Raw genomic sequence first — 23,868 nt, forward strand, 5'->3', positions numbered from 1 at the left:
TTTTTTTTTTTTTTTTTTTTTTTGTCTTTGGGGTGCTCAGGCCTAAGGTAGCTTGTTTTCTATCTGGAGATAACTGTCTGCTTCCGGCGTTTATAATATAGCCCAGATATTTAACCTGTTGCTTTGAGATTTGTTCCTCTTTCTGGGAGTCCCTGTAGCCCCGGGCCCCAAGGAAATTAAGGACTTCAATGGTATTTTGATTTGAGGGCTCCATGGTGGGGCTACGTGTTAATATATCATCCACGTACTGTAGAATGGCCCCCTTTTTTTAGGTGTATTTCCCTTAGTTCTTTTCCTAGGGCCTGGGGGGACAAGTGTGGGCTGTCCCGAAACCCCCGAGGCAGTACTCTCCAGGTATATTGTTGCATTTGGCCTGAGTGGGAGTTAGTCCACTTCAGGGCAGACAGGTACTGAGATGAGGGATGAACTGGGATACAAAAGAAGGCATCCTTGAGGTCAAGCCCAGTAGACCATTTGGCATCTCCAGGAACCTGGACTAATATTGGCCAATAAGGATTGGCCATGAGGAGACGTATAGGGACTGCCTCAGTTACTGATCTAAGGTCTGTACCGTTCCCCATTTGGTTTAACAACTGCATGAAGCCTGACAGGGCACTAAGAGGCCATGTTTTAAGAATTTATGAGGGGCTGCAAATGTTTTCTTGCTCCCAACTTTGTGGGGTGCTGTCTCTTGTTAGGATAAGTGACTTTTGGCTAAAGGCTAATTTTCACAGGTTGGGCACTTACAGCCTTCCCAGGGATTCCTTTGTCCCAAAATGCAGGGTTTACTGCGTGTAGAATGTGGTTGGGAAGAGGCCCTTGTTCTTCCAGCTGATTTGTCTTAGAGTCAAGAAAAAGGGGCTGCTTGGGGCCTCCTAACTGTAATATGGCTCCGAGGGAGCCCAGAAGGTCTCTCCCCAGTAGTGGGGTAAGACACTCAGGCACAACTAAAAAGCCATGTGAGATCAAACCCTGTTCAAATTGCCAGGCGAGAGGCCCAGTGACGAAGCAGGTGTGAGGCTTTCCGTTGACACCAGTCACTGTGCGGCTTCTGGAGGAAGGAGGTCCAGTGTGAGAGATCAGGACAGAGTAAGTGGCTCCCATATTAATTAAAAAATTGATTTTCTTACCTGCCACATCAGGGACCACCCGGGGCTCCTTGATGGAGATAGACATCTTGGTGGGGGAGCCGCCGGAATCCCCAGGCCTCCTCAGTTGTCCAGCATGGCCGTCTCGGGGGTGGGAGCCCCCCTTCCCCTTCGGGACTGGCGACAGTCCCACTTCCAATGACCTGTTCGTTTGCAGACCGGGCATGGACCAGGGGGTTCTTTTTGGCACTTTTGGGCCCAGTGGCTGGTTGACTTGCATTTGAAGCATTCCCCCTTGCTGGTCTATACCTCTGGGCGGGTGGTGAAGCTTCCTTGGCCCCCTTGGGTTGTCCCGAGATCTCAAGGCGTGGCCGACAGCTGTGGCCATCAGTTGAGCTTGAGCGCTGGCCTGGCTCTTTTCACGTCGTGTCCTCTCTTCCTCCTCAGCTTGATCTGGATTATTAAATACCCCAAAGGCCACCTCTAGGGGTTAGGACATAGGTGTTGGGGGGCCTAATCGTAAGTTTGGGGGTTTCCGCCTAATATCAGGGGCGGATTCTCTGATAAAATGTTGTCCCAGAAGGGGTTTACCCTCGATCCATGTTAGTAACTTTTCTAAAAACCTCCGCAAGCCGTCCCTGAGAGAGCGTTGGGTGTTCTTTTTCTTCCTGAGTCACTCCTTTAACCTTTTCCTAGTTAACTGGCTTTGTGATGCACTTTCTCATCCCTTCTGGTATACACTGGATCGTGTGCTTCCTGGCCTCTGCTCCCTCACGGGAATGACCATCTCAGCAGGGCTCCTGACCTGGGGCCGCGTGTCCACCCATAACAGAATGTTTCGGTTGGTCCCTCGCAAGCTGGTCGGCGTGGCCCCTGGGATGCCCCCCAATCCTCTGTTTTTCCTCAGGGGTACAGCAAATAGACAGGACTATTTGGACATCCTTCCAAGTTGAATCAAAGGCCAGAGTTAGGGCCTGAAACCCTTCAGCAGACTTCCTAGGGTCTTCCGGAAACCGGCCCAGTCTCTGTTTGCGTTGGGCTAAGTTGGTTAAAGAGAAGGGCACACGCACCCTGATTGTCCCTTCGCCGTTTGCCACGTCCCTAAGAGGGCATAATTCCCTGATCCTGGGTGATAGGAGGCTCCCCTGCGAGTTACCCAGGAGGGACGAGTCTCTCCCTTCTGGGGTAACGGAGGGTATAAAGGGACATAGGGAGTGTAGTTGGTCAGAGGTATCTGCAGAGGGAGGTGCCTCTGGAGACCTGGTTTCCCCCTTGAGAACTGGGGATCATCTGAAACGTCGGAAGTGTTTTCTGATTCCCCTGGCTTTTGATTACAGGAGCAGCATCGAGTGGGGTTTTGGTAAAGGACCATGAAGGCTTGAAGATAGGGAACCTCAGTGCATTTTCCCATCTTGCGACAGTAGAGATCCAGTTGCAAGATGGTACTGTAATTTAGAGACCCGTTTGCAGGCCATTTTTCTCCGTCCCCCAACCTATGTAAAGGCCAGGCAGTGTTACAGTAAAGTTTAAGTTTTTCCCTTTTCAGGCCATTTATTTTAAAAAAATTTCTAGGTTTTAAGGATACATTGCAGAGGTGTTTCTTCTGGCCTAGAGGATCCTCCCATATTGAGTAACCTGCAACTTAGAAAGAGTGCTCCTAGAAATAAAGTCCACCGTCTCAGAGACATTCACTAGGAGGCTTTTGTCGGAAGGGGGTCGGAGTGTCCTCCGAATTCCCCCCTGACTTAATGGGATTTTGAGCATCCTGTACTCTCCCATTGCCTAACCAGACGTCTCTGGTCAACCCTGTCCCTCGCTCGAGGGGTTCCCCAATAGGGGACGTTTGAACCAGTGTCAGGGCGTTGCCAGGACTCTACTTGAGGGGGATCTGTGGTCTGTAAAGTTTCCCTGTGCTAGGGTGTATTCCTCGAGACTGAGCATCTATAAAGCCTAGGATGTGGGCTGCTTGGAAGTGGCCAGCCCAATAGGTAGTCTGTAACAGTGTATGGGGCTGCCAAGGCCTGGAGTGAAGGGGTTCCTAGAGGTACAGAGAGGAACTCCTGGAGGAATTGGAGTTGGGAGCAATGGAAGATGCCACAGGGGTCAGGACCTGAGGGCCTAGAAGTGGGCGTATTCCCACTGGGGATTTTTTTGGACATAGAGTAAGGTGAGAGACTAGACAGCGGAAGAACCCCAAACCCTTTTCCCTACCTCTTTGGTGTCTGTGATAAAACTGGGGAGAGCCTGATGGTTCCATCTGACACAGGCAACAGCGAGTTTGGACAGTGTCTCCCATGTAATTTAACATACCAACCCAGTTAGTTTAGGATCTTTCTTTGGGGTGCTCCAGGGGCCCTTTGAAGCACCCCAAAGTTAGCTGGAGATCAAAAGAACTTTAGTTAGAATTTGATATTTGGGTAGTCTGTCAAAAGTTTTAAAACACCTGGTCAGACAGAATCATAGGTCGCTGTGAAACAATTATTCCTTGAGCTAAGTAAGGTGAAAAAAAGATTCCAAACGTTACTACAGATCACTTTTATCAAGAGCAGCATTCCAGGAAAATTTTGTTCTGAGGGAGGGGAACCAGATCCAGTCTTGCATCAGCCTACTCATAAAATCCATTTACCTAAAGAAACTTAATCCAACCTTAGACAATCCCGACCACGTACAAAAGTCTTTTCCCAGTGGTCCTTTTCTGCAAACCTTCTGCAACTTTCTGTAACCATATTTTGTCCCTTATTTTTTTCCATTCAGAAATAACCAGTTTTAGGACAAAAATCGTCCCTTTTTCCTTTCAACAAAATATATTTCCATTCCTCATACCTTTTCTGGAAACACATGTCCTACTTCCCTTATGCAACTGTGGACTCTGCCTTCTCCACTGGCCCTCTACACATTGGTAGAGAACATCTCAAGGTGGCACCAAACATCTTTGGTTTCTGTCTCACAAGAAGATAAAAGTGGGTAAATGTAGACCCGTTTAGCAATTAATGTTCCAAGACTTCATCTTATTTGAAATAGCCTGAATAGTCAGGGAATTCCTGTCATTTAACTTAATTTAGTTTCAAGTTACCAACATTTGGAGGGACTCTTCTATTATTTATTTATTCATTTAGGCTGTGCTGGGTCTTAGCTGCGGCATATGCAGGATCTCCTTTTAGTCGTGGCATGCAGACTTCTTAGTTGCGGCATGCGCACTCTTAGTTGAGGCATGCATGTGGGATCTAGTGCCCCGACCAGGGATGGAACCCAGGCCCCCTGCACTGGGAGCGTGGAGTCTTGCCCAGTGGACCACCAGGGAAGTCCCTGGAGGGATTATCTAGATGGACACTTCCAAAACATAATTATTCCTATAGTGTTTACCAAAAAGCACTCATCTCAGTTACATTTAGTTAAAAATTTAATTGTATCAAGTTGTTTTCCTTCTTGACACATTTTATAACAGAAACAATATGCTCTTGTTGACTTCCAGTAACCGTAGGTACAATAAACGCATTATACTTAACGCTGATGACTCTAAAAACAGGTCTGTATTGGGATCTTCTAAGAGTTTTATAGTCTTACGTTGTACACTTAGGTCTGGTCCGTTTTGAGCTGACTTTTGCACGTGCTGTTAAATAACTACGGGTCCAGCTCCACCTTCTGCACGTGGATGTCTTTCCCAGCACCATTTGCTGAGCAGAGCGCCCTCTCCACGTTGAATGGTGCTGGCGTCCTGTGTAAAATCACCTGCCCGTGGATGTGAGGTTTATTCTTGGGCTCTCTGTTCGGTTCCATCGGTCTGTGTATCTGTCTTGAGGGCAGGTGCACACTGATTACTGTACCTTTGGAGAAAGTTTTGAAATCAGGAAGTGTGTCCTCCAGCTTTGTTCTTTTTCAGGATTGTTTTGGCTGTTTGGGGGTCCCTTGAGATTTTATAGGAATTTTAGAGTGAGTTTTCTGTTTATGTAAATAAAAGGTCCTTACGATTTTGGTCGGGATTGCACTGAATCTGTAGGTCGCTGTGGGTGGTAGTGACATCTTAGCAGCATGAAATCTTCCAACCCATGATCATGGGCTGTGTGTCGATTTATTTATGTTTTCTTTCATTTCTTTCAGCAGCGTTTTATAGTCTTCACTGCGTAATTCTTTCACCTTCGTGGTCGTCAAGCCAATTCCTAAAAATTTTATTCTTTGCGAAGCTTTTGGAATAGAAATTTTTTTAGTCGTTTTCTTTTCAGATTGCTTGTTTCTTTTTCTATAGCTTTCGCTAGTTTGATTATGAATGGTTTAGGTGTGGCTTTCTTTCGGTTTATCTTCTTTAGGGTTTTCTTAGCTTCTTGAATCTGTAAGTTTATATCTTTTGCCCAGCTTGGAATGTTTTTCAGCCTTTTATTTCCTCAATTTTTTCAGCACCATCTTCTTATTTTTTTTGTGGTACGCGGGCCTCTCACTGTTGTGGCCTCTCCCGTTGCGGAGCACAGGCTCCGGACGCGCAGGCTCAGCGGCCATGGCTCACGGGCCCAGCCGCTCCACGGCATGTGGGATCCTCCCGGACCAGGGCGCGAACCCACGTCCCCTGCATCGGCAGGCGCACTCCCGACCACTGCGCCACCAGGGAAGCCCCAGCACCATCTTCTTTCTCTTCTCCTTCTGGGGCTCCGGTCACATGAATGTTAGACTTTTTGTTTATGTCCCCCAGGTATCTGAGGATCTGTTCATTTTTAACATTTAATTTTTCTCTTTGTAGTTCAAATTGAATAATGTCTATTGATCTCTCTTCAAGTTCACTGAATCTTTCCATCCTGCTGTTAAGTCTATACAATGAGTTTATTGTGCTTACTTTATTTTTCAGTTCTGAAATTTCAACTTGGGTGTTCTTGATATCTTTTATTTCTTTTATGAGATGTTCTATTTTTAGCATTTGTTTGAAGAACGTTTGTGATTGCTTCTTGAGAGTATTTGCATAATAAACATCATATTTGTCAGATAATTCCAACATCTTTGCCATTTTGGCACTGGAATCTGTTGATTGTCTTTTCCTATGTGAATTTAATTTTTGTGGTTTTCATATGCTGAAGAATTTTTTAACTGTATCCCAGATGTGTGAGACCCTGGGTCTTATTTTAAAACTATGGAGACAGGTACTTAAATTTATCAGGCAGCCCACCTGGATAGATTCAAGTAGTAAGTTTCAACCTGCTTCTGTGAGCGGTAGTTCACTGTCAACTCAGTTCAGAGCCTTTGTGGTTTTATTCTGAACTGTCCCAGGTGTGCATCGCGTATTGGCAGTTTGTGATCTGGGTGTGCGTGGACTCTGTGTTCCCAGAGTTTGTAGTGTGCTAATTAGAAACAAATCCATGCATGTATGAGTGGGGCTGAGCCCTGGAGTAAAAGAAGACGTTTTATGGAATCACTTTCCTGAGCTGCTTTCTATCCACGATCTCCTGGTGCTTTCTGCGCCAGCCCTTTTTGTTCCTCTGGGCAGAAACTTGGGCCTCTAGTTACCCTGCTCTGCCTGAACTATGTTTGGGTCCACATCCAGGCCCACGTAGTGGGGGGAGAGAGAGGGAAAAACGCAGTGGGAGTTGACCCCACCCTCTTGGTCTCAGAGCTACTTTGAGCGGGAGTTTTCCTTCCTCAGAATACTGACCCTCCCCCCGCCCCCGCCCCCGCCCCCGCACCAGCTGCAGCCAGTCCTGCCACAGAATTGCCTGGACCTGGCACTTGAGAGGATGGAGGGATTCCATGCTCACTTTGAGCATTAGGAATCCCCCTCTTCACTCCTCCAGCCGGAAGTGAAAGTTTTCTCCTGTGTCTCTTCCTGCACCCCTTACTACCTTCTGGGTTTCAGGCTGTATTAAGTTGAGGCTGGATGACGCTGGAAGAAAAGACAGTTGTGAACTCAGTGCTGGGTCAGCAGTAGTTCAGATTTTGGTATCTCCCAGCTGCATTTGCTGCTGTTCACTTCTCCATCCTTAACTAGCTGTGCTGACATTCTGCTCTGGCTCAGCACCGTATTCACCTGCAGAGAAGGGCAAAGTGTGTCTGCCCCATCTCACCTGGAACTCGAAGCCTCTGTTCACGGTGCTGGCCCCAAGGATGTCCTCCAGCCCAGGTCCTGCTCTGGCTGCCTTGTTAGCTCAGGGGGCTCAGTGGGCACCCCGCCCACATACTTCTTTTGCTAATTATGTGGTGAATTAGCTCAGTTTCTTTTTCTGTCAAATTACCTCAAAGTATTTTCTAATTTCCCTTGTAATTTCTTCTATGAATATTTATGAGTGAGATGTCCAATTTCCACATATGTTTTGAATTTTCCAAATCCCCTCCGTTATTGACTTCTGATCTTATTCCATTGTGGTTGGAGAACATACTTTATATTATATTATCTCAGCCCTTTTAAATTTACACAGCCTTGATTTATGGCCTAGCATATGGTCCTTCCTGGAACACATTCCATGTGCACTTGAGAAGACTGTATACTTTGCTGTTGTGGGTGGGGTGTTCTATAGATGTCTAGTTGGTTTATGGTGTTAAGTCCTCTGTTTCCTTGTTCATCTTCTGCCTACTTACTCCAGCCATTATGAAAAGTGACAGGAATGAAGTGTCCAGCTATGACTGTTGTCTGTCTAGTTCTTTCTAGACTGCCAGTTTTTGCTGAGTCTCTTGTAGGTAGCATATAGTTGAGTCATATTCTTTTTTAAATCACTTCTGTCAATCTCTACCTTTTAATTGGAGAGTTTAATTCATGTACATTTAAAGTAATTACTGATAAGACTTCTGACATTTTGCTCTTTCTATGTGTTGTCTGTTTTCTTTGTCAGTTCCTCCACCACTGCCTTGTTTTCTTAGATGTTTTCTAGTATTCCATGTAAATTCCCATTTCTTTTAATATATATTAAAAAAAATTGGTGTGGGGCTTGCAATTAACATCTTAACTAAAATAACCTAGTTTAATTGAACAGGGAATTTCAATAGTACCCAAAAACTTTGTTCCAACATAGCTATCTCCTTCCTACCTTTGTGCTGCAGATTACATACAAATTACATCTTTATGCATTGTAAGTGCATGAACAGTTTTATAATTATTGCTTTATGTGGCTGTCTTTTAAATAAAACAGAAGAGTTTAAAACAAAAATGCATTTACACTGTCTTTTGTTTACCTGTATAGTTGTCTTTAGCAGTGTTTTTTATTTATGTGAATTCAAGTTTTTATTTAGTGATTTTCATTTGAGCCTGAGGGGCTCTTTTTAGTATTTCTTGAAGGGCAGATATGCTAGCAGTAAGTTCTCTGTTTTTGTTTATCTGGAAATGTCCTACTTTCTCCTTCATTTTTTGAAGGATGGTTTCACCAGGTAGAGAATTCCTGGTTGACAGTCTTTCAGCACCTTGAATACGTCATCCCACTGTCTTCTAGCCTCCATGTTTTCTTTTTTTTTTCAGTTTTTTTTTTAATGTGGACCATTATTTTTAAAAAGTCTTTATTGAATTTGTTACAATATTGCTTCTGTTTTACGTTTTGTTTTTTTTGGCCGCGAGGCATTTGGGATCTGAGCTCGCCAACCAGGGATCAAACCCACACCCCCTGCACTAGAAGTCGAAATCTTAAACCACTGGACCTCCAGGGAAGTCCCTGGCCTCCATGGTTTCTGACTAGAAGTCAGCTGTTAATCCTACTGAGGGTCCATCCGGTGGCCTGAACTGATTTTCTCTTGCTACTTTCAATATTCTTCGTTTTTTGCTTTTGACAGTAAGATTCTGATGCATCTAGGTGTGGAGCTCTTTGAATTAATCTCCTTGTAGTTTATTGAGCTTCTTGGATATAGATTAATGTTTTTCATTAAATTTGGGTAACTTTGGGCCATTATTTCTTCAAATATTCTTTCTGCCCCATTCTCCCTCTCCATCTAGGATTCCCACTATGCATAAGTTGGTACATTTGATAGCAACCAACAGGTCTCTGAGGCTCTGTTCATTTTACTGTTTTTCTTTCTTTTCCTCAAATTAGACCATACTAGTTGATCTGTCCCCAAATTTGCTGATTCTTTCTTCTCCCAACTCAAATTTAGCTTTTGTACTTTTCACTTATGGAGTTTCCCCTTGTGTCTTTTTTTTTTTTTTTTTTTTTTTGCGGTACGCGGGCCTCTCACTGTTGTGGCCTCTCCCATTGCGGAGCACAGGCTCCGGACGCGGAGGCTCAGCGGCCATGGCTCACGGGCCCAGTCGCTCCGCGGCATGTGGGATCTTCCCGGACCGGGGCACGAACCCGTGTCCCCTGCATCGGCAGGCGGACTCTCAACCACTGCACCACCAGGGAAGCCCCCCCTTGTGTCTTTAAGAACTTTTGTTCTCTCTCTTTATTGGTACCCTGTCTTTGGTGAGATACTGTTCTCTTAATTGTCATATTAATTCTTTAGACATGATTTCCCTTAGTTATTTGTACATATAAAAGCTGATTTTGTCTTTGTCTGATGTATTAGGGTTCTCCAAGGAAACAGAATCATTAGAAGATACATAGCTGGATGGATAGCTCGATTGTTAGCGCTTCGTTTCTCTGATTGTGGAGGCTGGCAAGTCCACAATCCACAGGTTAGGCTGGCAGGCTGAACCCAGGGCCAGGGGATGCTGCACTTTGAGTCTTCAAGCAGTCTGGCTGGCAGAAGTCCCTCCTCACTGGGGGACATCAGTCATTTTTTGTTAAGGCCTTCAAAATGATTGGATGAGGCCTTCACGTGACCTCCATAATATGGAGGATAGTCTGCTTTACTCAACTTCTAGTGATTTAGATGTTAACCACATCTAAAAAATACCCTCACAGAAACATCTAGAGTAATATTTGACTGAAATTCTCTGGACTGTGGCCTATTAGCCAAACTGACATGAAATTAATCGTCTTTCTTCCCGTCTCTCTCTTTCTTTCTAGGACCCCGTTTAAGCATTATTGGTACCCGTGATCGTACCCTGCTGGTCTCCGAAGCTGTTCATTTTCCTCCCTGCGTTCTTCCCCCCTGTTGCTCACATGTGATAAAATCTCAGTTGACGTATCTTCAAGTTTGCTGGTTCTTCCGCCCCCTCAGATTCATTTAACGTACTTTTCAACCACGGAATTTCCATTTTCTTTTCGAAATAATTTTTTTCTTTACTGGTATTGTCTATTTGGTGAGAACCATTCTGTCATATTAATTCCTTAGACATAATTTAATTTAGTTCTTTGAACGTGATTTATGAAAACTGACTTATCTAGTATGTTTAACATCTGGGCCTACTCAGAGATAGTACCTATTAGTTGATTTTTTAAAACAATAAATTTACATACATACACACACACACACACACACACACTAGTTATTTATTTGTTTATTTATTTATTTATTGTTGGCTGTGTTGGGTCTTTGTTGCTGCGTGCGGGCTTTCTCTAGTTGCAGCGAGCGGGGGCTACTGTTTGTTGCCGCGTGCGGGCTTCTCATTGTGGTGGCTTCTCTTGTTGTGGAGCATGAGCTCTAGGCATGCGGGCTTCAGTAGTTGTGGCTCGTGGGCTCAGTAGTTGTGGCTCGTGGGCTCTAGAGCGCAGTCTCAGTAGTTGTGGCGCACAGGCTTAGTTGCTCTGCTGCATGTGGGATCTTCCCGGACCAGGCCTCGAACCCATGTCCCCAGAGCGCAGTCAGTAGTTGTGGCGCACAGGCTTAGTTGCTCTGCTGCATGTGGGATCTTCCCGGACCAGGCCTCGAACCCATGTCCCCTGCATTGGCAGGCGGATTCTTAACCACTGCGCCACAAGGGAAATACCCTATTATTTGATTTTTAAAAACGTTCCCCAGTTTCTGGGTCATATACTTTGTTTCTTTGCACGTCTCCTAATTTTCTTTCCAAAAGTAGACATTTTCTTTTTTCTCTTTTTTTTTTTGGGGGGGGGGGCCGCACTGTGTGGCATCTTAGTTCCCTGACCAGAGACTGAACCCGTGCCCCCTGCACTGGAAGTGTGGGGTCTTAACCCCTGGACCACCAGGGAAGTCCCCAAAGTAGACATTTTAAATAATATAATGTGGTGACTCAAGAAATCAGTTTCCTCCTCCGCAGACTTGCCGCCGTCGCTGTTGGTTCGCTCTTTGCTGCTGTGCTTAGTGACTGTCCTGAACTAATTCTGCGAAGTCTGAGCTCCCTGTTATGTGTGGGCTGTGAAGCCTCTGTGCTCTTAGCTTGGTACTCAACTCATGATTACCTTAAAAACCGTGAGCCAGTAAGTCAGCTACCCTTTACCCAGAGGCTCTTCAGTGTCCCAGCAGCTTACAGCTCTGCCTTGGCCTTTACTTCCTGCTTCCACAAGGCCTCACGGTTAACCAAAAATGAGAAAATAGAATGTTCTCAGTTATTTCCTACGCCTGCACACAGACCTGCACATGTGCATGGACTCCTGTGTCCCCAGAAGTATGTCAGAGCATTTAAGAGTGTTCATGGGCATTTTATTCCCCAGATCTTGCTTTTTTTTCCCCACTTTATGTGTGTATGTATTTTAATGGAAGTATAGTTGATGTACAGTGTTGTGTTAATAACTGCTGTACAGCAAAGTGACTCAGTTATACATACACATACATATTCTTTTTTTATATATTCTTTTCCATTATGGTTTATCATAGGATATTGAATGTAGTTCTCTGTGCTGTACAGTAGGACCTTGTTGTTTATCCATTCTGTATATAGAAGCTTACATCTGCTCACTACAACCTCCCACTCCATCCCTCCCCCAGCCCTTCCCCCTTGGCAAACACCAGTCTGTTCTCTATGTCCATGAGTCTGTTTGTTTCATAGATAGGTTCATTTGTGTCATATTTTAGATTCCACCTAGAAGCGATAACATATGGTATTTGTCTTTCTCTTTCTGACCTACTTCCCTTCGTATGATAATCTCTAGTTGCGTCCATGTTGCTGCAGATGGCATTATTTCATCCTCTTTATGGCTGAGTAGTATTCCATTGTATATATGTACCACATCTTCTGTTCATCTGTCGGTGGACATTTTGGTTGTTACTGTGTCTTGTCTCTTGTAACTAGTGCTACGGTGAACGTTGGGGTGTGTGTGTATTTTCAAATTATAGTTTTCTCTGGACATATGCCCAGGAGTGGGATTGCTGGATCCTGTGGCAGCTCTATTTTTAGTTTTGTGAGGAACCTCCATACTGTTTTCCATAGTGGCTGCACCAATTTACATTCCCACCAACAGTGCACGGGGGGTTCCCTTTTCTTCACACCCTCTCCAGCATGTGTTATTGTAGACTTTTTAATGATGGCTGTTTTGACCGGTGTGAGGTGGTACCTCATTGTAGTTTTGATTTGCGTTTCTCTAATCATTAGCAATGTTGAACATCTTTTCATGTGACTATTGGCCATCTGTATTTCTTCTTTGGAGAAATGTCTATTTAGGTCTTCTGCCCATTTCTGCGATTGGGTGGTTTGTTTTTTGTTCTTGTTGTTGAGTTGTATGAACTGTTTGTAGCTTTTAGAAATTAAGCCCTTGTCGATTGCATCATGTGCAAATATTTTCTCCCATTCTGTAGGTTGTGTTTTCATTTTGTTTATTGTTTTCTTTGCTGTGCAAAAGCTTGTAAGTTTGATTAGGTCTCATTTGTTTATTTTTGTTTTTATTTCTATTGCCTTGGGAGATTGACCTAAGAAAACAATAGTACGATTTATGTCAGAGAATGTTTTGCCTGTGATCTCTTTTAGGAGTTGTATGGTGTCATGTCTTATGTTTAAGTCTTTAAGCCATTTTGAGTTTATATTTGTGCATGGTGTGAGGGTGTGTTCTGATTTCACTGATTTTCATGTGGCTGTCCAACTTTCCCTGCACCACGTGCTGAAGAGCCTATCTTTTTCCCATTGTATATTCTTGCCTTCTTTGTCGAAGATTAATTGACCGTAGGTGTGTGGGTTTATTTCTGGGGTCTCTATTCTGTTCCATTGATCCATATGTCTATTTTTGTGCCAGTACCCTGCTGTTTTAATTACTGTAGCTTTGTAATATTGTCTGAAGTCTGGGAGGGATATGGCTCTTGCTTTGTTCCTTTTCTTCAGGATTGCTTTGGCAATTCTGGGTCTTTTGTGGTTCCATATGAATTTTAGAATTACTCATTCTAGTTCTGTGAAAAATGTTATGGGTAATTTGATAGGGATCACATTAAATCTGTAGATTGCTTTGGGTAGTATGGCCATTTTAACAATATAATTCTTCCAATCCAAGAGCATGGGATATCTTTACATTTCTTTGAGTCAGCTTCAATTTCCTTTATTAATGTTTTATAGTTTTCAGTGTATAAATCTTTCACCTCCTTGGTCAGTTTTATTCCTAAGTATTTTATTTTGGGGGGTGCAATTTTAAAAGGTATTGTTGGACTTCCCTGGCAGCCCAGTGGTTACGACTCAATGCTTCCACTGAAGGGGGCACGGGTTCAATCCCTTGTTGGGGAACTAAGATCCTGCATGCCAGGTGATGCAGCCAAAAAAAAAGAAAAGGTATTGTTGATTTAAATTCCCTTTCTGATATTTCATTGCTGGTGTACAGAAATGTGACCCATTTCTGTGTGTTAATGTTGCATCTTGCTACCTTGCTGAATTCGTTTATCAGTTCTAGTAGCTTTTGTGTGGAGTCTTTAGGGTTTTCTATATATAGTGTCATATCATCTGCATATAATGACAATTTTACCTCTTCCCTTCCAATTTGTCTACATTTTATTTCTTTTTCTTGTCTGATGGCTGTGGCTAGGACTCCAATCCTATGTTAAATAGAAGAGATGAGACTGGGCATCCTTGTTTTGTTCCAGAGTTTTAGCAGGAGGGCTTTCAGCTTTTCACCATTGAGTATTATGTTGGCTATGGGTTTGTCATAAATAGCTTTGATTATATTGAGATATGATCCCTCTATACCCACTTTGGTAAGAATTTTTATCATGAATGGATTTGAATCTTGGTTTTTGTTTTTTGTTTTTTTTAACATCTTTATTGGGGTATAATTGCTTTACAATGGTGTGTTACTTTCTGCTTTATAACAAAGTGAATCAGTTATACATGTACATATGTTCCCATATCTCTTCCCTCTTGCATCTCCCTCCCTCCCACCCTCCCTATCCCACCCCTCCAGGCAGTCACAAAGCACCGAGCTGATCTCCCTGTGCTATGCAGCTGCTTCCCACTAGCTATCTACCTTACGTTTGGTAGTGTATATATGTCCATGCCTCTCTCTCGCTTTGTCACAGCTTACCCTTCCCCCTCCCCATATCCTCAAGTCCGTTCTCCAGTAGGTCTGTGTCTTTATTCCTGTCTTACCCCTAGGTTCTTCATGATATTTTTCCCCCTTAAATTCCATATATATGTGTTAGCATACGGTATTTGTCTTTCTCTTTCTGACTTACTTCACTCTGTATGACAGACTCTAGGTCTATCCACTTCATTACAAATAGCTCAATTTCGTTTCTTTTTATGGCTGAGTAATACTCGATTGTATATATGTGCCACATCTTCTTTATCCATTCATCCGATGATGGGCACTTAGGTTGTTTCCATCTCTGGGCTATTGTAAATAGAGCTGCAATGAACATTTTGGTACATGACTCTTTTTGAATCATGGTTTTCTCAGGGTATATGCCCAGTAGTGGGATTGCTGGGTCATATGGTAGTTCTATTTGTAGTTTTTTAAGGAACCTCCTTACTGTTCTCCATAGTGGCTGTACCAATTCACATTCCCACCAGCAGTGCAAGAGTGTTCCCTTTTCTCCACACCCTCTCCAGCATTTATTGTTTCTAGATTTTTTGATGATGGCCATTCTGACTGGTGTGAGATGATATCTCATTGTAGTTTTGATTTGCATTTCTCTAATGATTAATGATGTTGAGCATCCTTTCATGTGTTTGTTGGCAGTCTGTATCTCTTCTTTGGAGAAATGTCTATTTAGGTCTTCTGCCCATTTTTTGGATTGGGTTGTTTGTTTTTTTGTTATTGAGCTGCCTGAGCTGCTTGTAAATTTTGGAAATTAATCCTTTGTCAGTTACTTCATTTGCAATTATTTTCTCCCATTCTGAGGGTTATCTTTTGGTCTTGTTTATGGTTTCCTTTGCTGTGCAAAAGTTTTGACGTTTCATTAGGTCCCATTTGTTTATTTTTGTTTTTATCTCCATTTCTCTAGGAGGTGGGTCAAAAAGGATCTTGCTGTGATTTATGTCACAGAGTGTTCTGCTTATGTTTTCCTCTAAGAGTTTGATAGTTTCTGGCCTTACATTTAGGTCTTTAATCCATTTTGAGCTTATTTTGTGTATGGTGTTAGGGAGTGATCTAATCTCATACTTTTACATGTACCTGTCCAGTTTTCCCAGCACCACTTATTGAAGAGGCTGTCCTTTCTCCACTGTACATTCCTGCCTCCTTTATCAAAGATATGGTGACCATATGTGTGTGGGTTTATCTCTGGGATTTCTATCCTGTTCCATTGATCTATCTTTAGGTTTTGTGCCAGTACCATACTGTCTTGATTACTGTAGCTTTGTAGTATAGTCTGAAGTCAGGGAGCCTGATTCCTCCAGCTCCGTTTTTCGTTCTCAAGATTGCCTTGGCTATTTGGGGTCTTTTGTGTTTCCATACAAATTGTGAAATTTTTTGCTCTAGTTCCTGTGAAAAATGCCAGTGGTAGTTTGATAGGGATTGCATTGAATCTGTAGATTGCTTTGGGTAGTAGAGTCATTTTCACAATGTTGATTCTTCCAATCCAAGAACATGGTATATCTCTCCATCTATTTGTATCATCTTTAATTTCTTTCATCAGTGTCTTATAATTTTCTGCATACAGGTCTTTTGTCTCCTTAGGTAGGTTTATTCCTAGATATTTTATTCTTTTTGTTGCAATGGTAAATGGGAGTGTTTTCTTGATTTCACTTTCAGATTTTTCATCGTTAGTATATAGGAATGCCAGAGATTTCTGTGCATTAATTTTGTATCCTGCTACTTTACCAAATTCATTGATTAGCTCTAGTAGTTTTCTGGTAGCATCTTTAGGATTCTCTATGTATAGTATCATGTCATCTGCAAACAGTGACAGCTTTACTTCTTCTTTTCCGATTTGGATTCCTTTTATTTCCTTTTCTTCTCTGATTGCTGTGGCTAAAACTTCCAAAACTATGTTGAATAAGAGTGGTGAGAGTGGGCAACCTTGTCTTGTTCCTGACCTTAGTGGAAATGCTTTCAGTTTTTCGCCATTGAGGATGATGTTGGCTGTGGGCTTGTCATATACGGCCTTTATTATATTGAGGAAAGTTCCCTCTACACCTACTTTCTGCAGGGTTTTTATCATAAATGGGTGTTGAATTTTGTCAAAAGCTTTCTCTGCATCTATTGAGATGATCATATGGTTTTTCTCCTTCAATTTGTTAATATGGTTAATCACATTGATAGATTTGCGTATATTGAAGAATCCTTGCATTCCTGGAATAAACCCCACTTGATCATGGTGTATGATCCTTTTAATGTGCTGTTGGATTCTGTTTGCTAGTATTTTGTTGAGGATTTTTGCATCTATGTTCATCAGTGATATTGGCCTGTAGTTTTCTTTCTTTGTGACATCCTTGTCTGGTTTTGGTATCAAGGTGATGGTGGCCTCGTAGAATGAGTTTGGGAGTGTTCCTCCCTCTGCTATATTTTGGAAGAGTTTGAGAAGGATGGGTGCTAGCTCTTCTCTAAATGTTTGATAGAATTCATGTGTGAAGCCATCTGGTCCTGGGCTTTTGTTTGTTGGAAGATTTTTAAATCACAGCTTCAATTTCAGTGCTTGTGATTGGTCTGTTCATATTTTCTCTTTCTTCCTGGTTCAGTCTTGGCAGGTTGTGCATTTCTAAGAATTTGTCCATTCCTTCCAGGTTGTCCATTTTATTGGCATACAGTTGCTTGTAGTAATCTCTCACGACCCTTTGTATTTCTGCAGTGTCAGTTGTTGCTTCTCCTTTTTCATTTCTAATTCTATTGATTTGAGTCTTCTGCTTTTTTTTCTTGATGAGTCTGGCTAATTGTTTATCTGTTTTGTTTATCTTCTTAAAGAACCAGCTTTTAGTTTTATTGATCTTTGCTATCATTTCCTTCATTTCTTTTTCATTTATTTCTGATCTGATTTTTATGATTTCTTTCCTTCTGCTAACTTTGGGGTTTTTTTGTTCTTCTTTCTCTAACTGCTTTAGGTGCAAGGTTAGATTGTTTATTCGAGATGTTTCCTGTTTCTTAAGGTGGGCTTGTATTGCTATAAACTTCCCTCTTAGAACTGCTTTTGCTGCATCCCGTAGATTTTTGGGTTGTCGTGTCTCCATTGTCATTTGTTTCTAGGTATTTTTTAATTTCCTCTTTGATTTCTTCAGTGATCACTTCGTTATTAAGTAGTGTATTGTCTAGCCTCCATGTGTTTGTATTTTTTACAGATCTTTTCCTGTAATTGATATCTAGTCTCATAGCGCTGTGGTCGGAAAAGATACTTGATACAGTTTCAATTTTCTTAAACTTAACAAGGCTTGATTTGTGACCCAAGATATGATCTATCCTGGAGAATGTTCCATGAGCACTTGAGAAAAATGTGTATTCTATTGTTTTTGGATGGAGTGTCCTATAAATATCAATTAAGTCCATCTTGTTTAATGTATCATTTAAAGCTTGTGCTTCCTTATTTATTTTCATTTTGGATGATCTGTCCATTGGTGAAAGTGGGGTGTTAAAAGTCCCCTACTATGAATGTGTTACTGTCGCTTTCCCCTTTTATGGCTGTTAGCATTTGCCTTATGTATTGAGGTGCTCCTGTGTTGGGTGCATAAATATTTACAATTGTTTTATCTTCTTCTTGGATCGATCCCTTGATCATTATGTAGTGTCCTTCTTTGTCTCTTGTAATAGTCTTTATTTTAAAGTATGTTTTATCTGATATGAATATTGCTACTCCAGCTTTCTTTTGGTTTCCATTTGCATGAAATATCTTTTTCCATCCCCTTACTTTCAGTCTGTATGTGTCTCTAGGTCTGAAGTGGGTCTCTTGTAGACAGCATATATATGGGTCTTGTTTTTGTATCCATTCAGCCAATCTGTGTCTTTTGGTGGGAGCATTTAGTCCATTTACATTTAAGGTAATTATCAATATGTATGTTCCTATTTCCATATTCTTAATTGTTTTGGGTTCGTTATTGTAGGTCTTTTCCTTCTCTTGTGTTTCTTGCCTAGAGAAATTCCTTTAGCATTTGTTGTAAAGCTGGTTTGGTGGTGCTGAACTCTCTCAGCTTTTGCTTGTCTGTAAAGGTTTTAATTTCTCCGTCTAATCTGAATGAGATCCTTGCTGGGTAGACTAATCTTGGTTACAGGTTTTTCTCCTTCATCACTTTCAATATGTCCAGCCACTCCCTTCTGGCTTGCAGAGTTTCTGCTGAAAGATCAGCTGTTAAACGCATGGGGATTCTCTTGTGTGTTATTTGTTGTTTTTCCATTGCTGCTTTTAATATGTTTTCTTTGTATTTAATTTTTGACAGTTTGATTAATATGTGTCTTGGCGTGTTTCTCCTTGGATTTATCCTGTATGGGACTGTCTGTGCTTCCTGGACTTGATTAACTATTTCCTTTCCCATATGAGGGAAGTTTTCAACTATAATCCTTCAAATATTTTCTCAGTCCCTTTCTTTTTCTCTTCTTGTTCTGGAACCCCCATAATTCGAATGTTGGTGTGTTTAATGTTGTTCCAGAGGTCTGTGGGACTGTCCTCATTTCTTTTCATTGTTTTTTCTTTATTCTGCTCTGCAGTAGTTATTTCCACTATTTTATCTTCCAGGTCACTTACCCGTTCTTCTGCCTCAGTTATTCTGATATTGATCCCTTCCTAGAGTATTTTTCATTTCATTTATTGTGTTGTTCATCATTGTCTGTTTCATCTTTATTTCTTCTAGGTCCTTGTTAACTGCTTCTTGCATTTTGTCCATTCTATTTCCAAGATTTTGGATCATCTTTACTATCATTATTCTGAACTCTTTTTCAGGTAGACTGCCTATTTCCTCTTCATTTGTTAGGTCTGGTGGGTTTTTATCCTGCTCCTTCATCTGCTGTGTGTTTTTCTGTCTTCTCATTTTGCTTATCTTACTGTGATTGGGTTCACCTTTTTGCAGGCTGCAAGTTCGTAGCTCCCGTTGTTTTTGATGTCTGTCTCCAGTGGCTAAGGTTGGTTCAGTGGGTTGTGTAGGCTTCCTGGTGGAGGGGACTAGTGGCTGTGTTGTGGTGTATGAGGCTAGATCTTGTCTCTCTAGTGGGCAGGTCCACGTCTGGTGGTGTGTTTTGGGGTGTCTGTGGACTTATTATGATTTTAGGCAGCCTCTCTGCTAGTGGGTGGGGTTGTGTTCCTGTTTTGCTATATGGTTGGCATAGGTTGTCCAGCACTGTAGCTTGCTGGTCGTTGAGTGAAGCTGGGTGCTGGTGTTGAGATGGAGATCTCTGGGAGATTTTCGCCGTTTGATATTATGTGGGGCTGGGAGGTCTCTTCTTGACGAGTGTTCTGAAGTGAAGGAAGGAAGGAAGGAAGGAATAAAAGAAAAGAAGGAAAGAAAGAAAGGAGGGAGGGATCGTGGGAGGAAGGAAGGAAGGAGGAAAGGAAGGAAAAAAGAAAGAAAGAAGATAAAGTAAAATAAAATAAAGTAAAATATAAAGTCATTAAATTAAAAAATAATTATTAAGAAAAAAAATCTTTTTAAAAACCAACAGATAAAACCTTAGGACAAATGGTGGAAGCAAAGCTATACAGACAAAATCTCACACAGAAGCATACACATACACACTCACCAAAAGAGGAAAAGGGGAAAGAATAATAAATCTTGCTCTCGAAGTCCCCCTCCTCAATTTGGGATGATTCGTTGTGTATTCATGTATTCCACAGATGTAGGTACATCAAGTTGATTGTGGAGCTTTAATCCGCTGCTCCTGAGGCTGCTGGGAGAGATTTCCCTTTCTCTTCTTTGTTCTCACAGCTCCCAGGGGCTCAGCTTTGGATTTGGCCCCGCCTCTGCGTGTAGGTCGCCGGAGGGCGTCTGTTCTTCGCTCAGACAGGACGGGGTTAAAGGAGCCGCTGATTCCGGGGCTCTGGCTCACTCAGGCCGGGGGGGAGGGAGGGGCACGGAGTGCGGGGCGGGCCTGCGGCGGCAGAGGCCGGCGTGACGTTGCACAGCGTGAGGCGCGCCGTGCGTTCTCCCGGGGAAGTTGTCCCTCGTTCGCGGGACCCTGGCGGTGGCGGCTGCACAGGCTCCCCGGAAAGGGGGTGTGGAGAGTGACCTGTGCTCGCACACAGGCCTCTTGGCGGCGGCAGCAGCAGCCTTAGCGTCTCCCGCCCGTCTCTGGGGTCCGCGCTTTTAGCCGCGGCTCGCGCCCGTCTCCGGAGCTCCTGTAAGCGGCTCTCAATCCCCTCTCCTCGCGCACCGGGAAACAAAGAGGGAAGAAAAAGGCTCTTGCCGCTTCGGCAGCTCCAGACTTTCCCCCGGACTCCCTCCCGGCCAGCCGTGGCGCACTAGCCCCCTGCAGGCTGTGTTCACGCCGCCAACCGCAGTCCTCTCCCTGCGCTCCGACCGGAGCCCGAGCCTCCGCTCCCAGCCCCGCCCGCCCCGGCGGGGGAGCAGACGAGCCTCTCGGGCTGGTGAGCGCCGGTCGGCACCGATCCTCTGTGCGGGAGTCTCCCCGCTTTGCCCCCCGCGCCCCTGTGGCTGCGCCCTCCTCCGCGGCTCCGAAGCTCCCCGCTCCGCCTCCCGCAGTCTCCGCCCGCGAAGGGGCTTCTAGTGTGTGGAGACCTTTCCTCCTTCACAGCTCCCTCCCCAAGGGGCAGGTCCCGTCCCTATCCTTTTGTCTCTGTTTTTTCTTTTTTCTTTTGCCCTACCCAGGTACGTGGGGGTTTTCTTGCCTTTTGGGAGGTCTGAGGTCTTCTGCCAGCGTTCAGTAGGTGTTCTGTACGAGCTGTTCCACGTATAGATGTGTTTCTGGTGTATCTGTGGGGAGGAAGGTGATCTCCGCGTCTTACTCTTCCGCCATCTTCCCCTCCTTCCCTGAATCTTGTTAAATGCTTTTTCTTCATCTGTCGAGATGATCATGTGGTTTTTGTTTATGTGGTGTATTGCAGTGGTTTCCATACGTTGAACCATCCTTTTGAACTTGCGATGAATCACACTTGGTCATGGTGTATGATCTTTTTTATGTGTTGTTGGATTCAGTCTGCTAATATTTTGAGAATTTTAGCATCTATATTCTTCAGAGATACTGGCTGTAACTTTCCTTTTTGGTGGTGTCTTTGGTTTTTGTTATCAGGGTGATGGTGGCTTCATAGCATGTCTTTGGGAGTGTTCCCTCCTCTTCCATTTTTTTGGCAAGAGTTTTAGAAGGATCGGTATAAGTTCTTTTTTGTATGTTTGGTAGAATTAAAACATACAAAACATACAGATGGCCTGTGAGGCCATCTGGTCCTGGACTTGTGTTTGTAGGGAGTTTTTTAAAATTACAGATTCTGTTTCACTTCTAGTGATCAGTCTGTTCAAATTATCTGTTTCTTCCTGATACAGTTTTGGTGGGCTGTATGTTTCTAGGAACTTGTCAGTTTCTTCTAGGTTGTGTTGAATTCGTTGGCATACACTTGTTCTTAGTAGTTTCCATTACGGTTTTTTATATTTCTGTGGCATCAGTTGTTATGTTTCCTTTTTCATTTCTTATTTTATTGGGATTCTGTCTCTTTTCTTTTTGGTGAGCCTGGCCAGAGGTTTGTTCATCGTGTTTATCCTTCCAGAGAACCAGCTCTTAGTTTTATTGATTTATTTCTATTTTTTAATCTCTATTTTCTTTCTTCTCTGATCTTTATTATTTCCTTTCTTCTGCTGAATTTCGGTTTTGCTTGTTCTTCTTTTGCTAATTCTTTTAAGTGGTAGGTTAGGTTGTTTGAGATTTTTCTTGTTTTTAGAGGAAGGCCTGTACTGTTATGAACTTCCCTGTAACAACTGCTTTTGCTGCATCCCATAGCTTTTGATGGTTCTGTTTTCTTTTCCTTTTTTTTTTTTTTTTTGATTTTGTATGGTTGTATTTTCATTTTTTCAAGGTATTTTTAAATTCCCTCTTTGATTTCATCATTAACCCATTGGCTTTTTAGTAGCATGCTGTTATCGTTTTTTTCCCATTTCTTTTTTTTTCTAATGTCTGACATTTGTTAGAACATCTCATTTTTTAAAAACTTTGGTTAGTTTCATGTTAGACAGTGAATATTTTCTCAGTTTTATTTCTTGTTTTAAATTTTTATTTTATTTATTTGGCTGCATCAGGTCTTGGTTGTGGCATGCGGGATCTTTGTCGCAGCGCACGGGCTTCTCTCTAGTGGCACGCGGGCTCTCTAGTCGTGGCGCATGGGCTCCAGAACGCGCAGCCTTAGTAGCTGTGGTGTGTGGGCTCTCTAGTTGTGGCGCATGGGCTCCAGAGCACGTGGGCTTAGTAGTTGTGGCGTGTGGGCTTAGTTGCTCTGTGGCATGTGGGACCTTGGTTCCCCGACCAGGGATTGAACCCACATCCCCTGCATTGGAAGGCGGATTCTTTACCACTGCGCCACCAGTGCACTCCTGGAACATCTCATTTATTTATTTATTTATTTATTTATTTATTTACTTTATCTTTGGCTGCGTTGGGTCTTCATTGCTGTGCACAGGCTTTCTCTAGTTGTGATGAGCAGGGGCTACTCTTTGTTGCAGTGCGTGGGCTTCTCATTGCAGTGGCTTCTCTTGTTGCAGAGCACGGGCTCTAAGCATGCGGGCTTCAGTAGTTGTGGCACGTGGGCTCAGTAGTTGTGGCTCGTGGGCTCTAGAGCGCAGGCTCAGTAGTTGTGGCGCACGGGCTTAGTTGCTTCACGGCACGTGGGATCTTCCCGGACCAGGGCTCAAACCCGTGTCCCCTGCCTTGGCAGGCGGATTCTTAACCACTGCGCCACCAGGGAAGTCGGAACATCTCGTTTTTGACTGGACTCAGAGGTAGAAGCTCTCAGAGGAGACAGCCTCCACCTCTTGACAGAATCTGTGTCCAGCATTTTTCTTTGGCCTTCTTCATTCTCTTGGCAAGGAATTTAGCACATTCTGCCGTCTGTGCCTTAGTCTTCCTAGAATGCTGTTTCTTCAGAGCAATACACTGACATTTGTGTTGCAGAACACATGGAGTGAAAAGACACTGAATCTTGTGTGCTTTGGTCCTAGATTTCTTACCTCTGTTTAGGGGGTTTCTCACAACATACTGGTGGACATCATCTTCTTTAGAGAGACTGAAAAGTTTGTGGGTTCTGCTCGCTCTTTTTATTGATTGATTGATTGATTTTTGATTTTTTGGCTGTGTTGGGTCTTTGTTGCTGCACGCGGGCTTTCTCTAGTTGTGGCGAGTGGGGGCTACTCTTTGTTGTGGTGCGTGGGCTTCTCATTGAGGTGGCTTCTCTTGTTGTGGAGCACGGGGTCTAGACGTGTGGGCTTCAGTAGTGGCAGCACCTGGGCTCAGTAGTTGTGGCTTGTGGGCCCTAGAGCACAGGCTCAGTAGTTGTGGCTCGCGGGCTCTAGGCACACAGGCTCAGTAGTTGTGGCTCGTGGGCTCTAGAGCACAGGCTCAGTAGTTGTGGCTCAGGGGCTTAGTTGCTCCGAGGCATGTGGGATCTTCCTGGTCGGTCCAGGGCTCGAACCTGTGTCCCATGCGTTGGTAGGCGGATTCTTTTTTTTTTTTTTTTTTTTTTTTTCTTGCTTGCGGCCCACCACCGTTGTGGTCTC

At 43.3% G+C, this 23,868-nt stretch overlaps 1 pseudogene; it reads right to left on the minus strand.

The window, feature by feature from the left end:
- The window catches only part of LOC103081007 (40S ribosomal protein S6 pseudogene), a 38,988-nt pseudogene that overhangs the window by 14,624 nt on the left and 496 nt on the right, over positions 1-23,868 (minus strand).

This window comes from Lipotes vexillifer, unplaced genomic scaffold, assembly GCF_000442215.2.
Source record: "Lipotes vexillifer unplaced genomic scaffold, Lipotes_vexillifer_v1.1 scaffold23, whole genome shotgun sequence".
In the NCBI taxonomy this organism is placed as follows: Eukaryota; Metazoa; Chordata; class Mammalia; order Artiodactyla; family Lipotidae; genus Lipotes; species Lipotes vexillifer.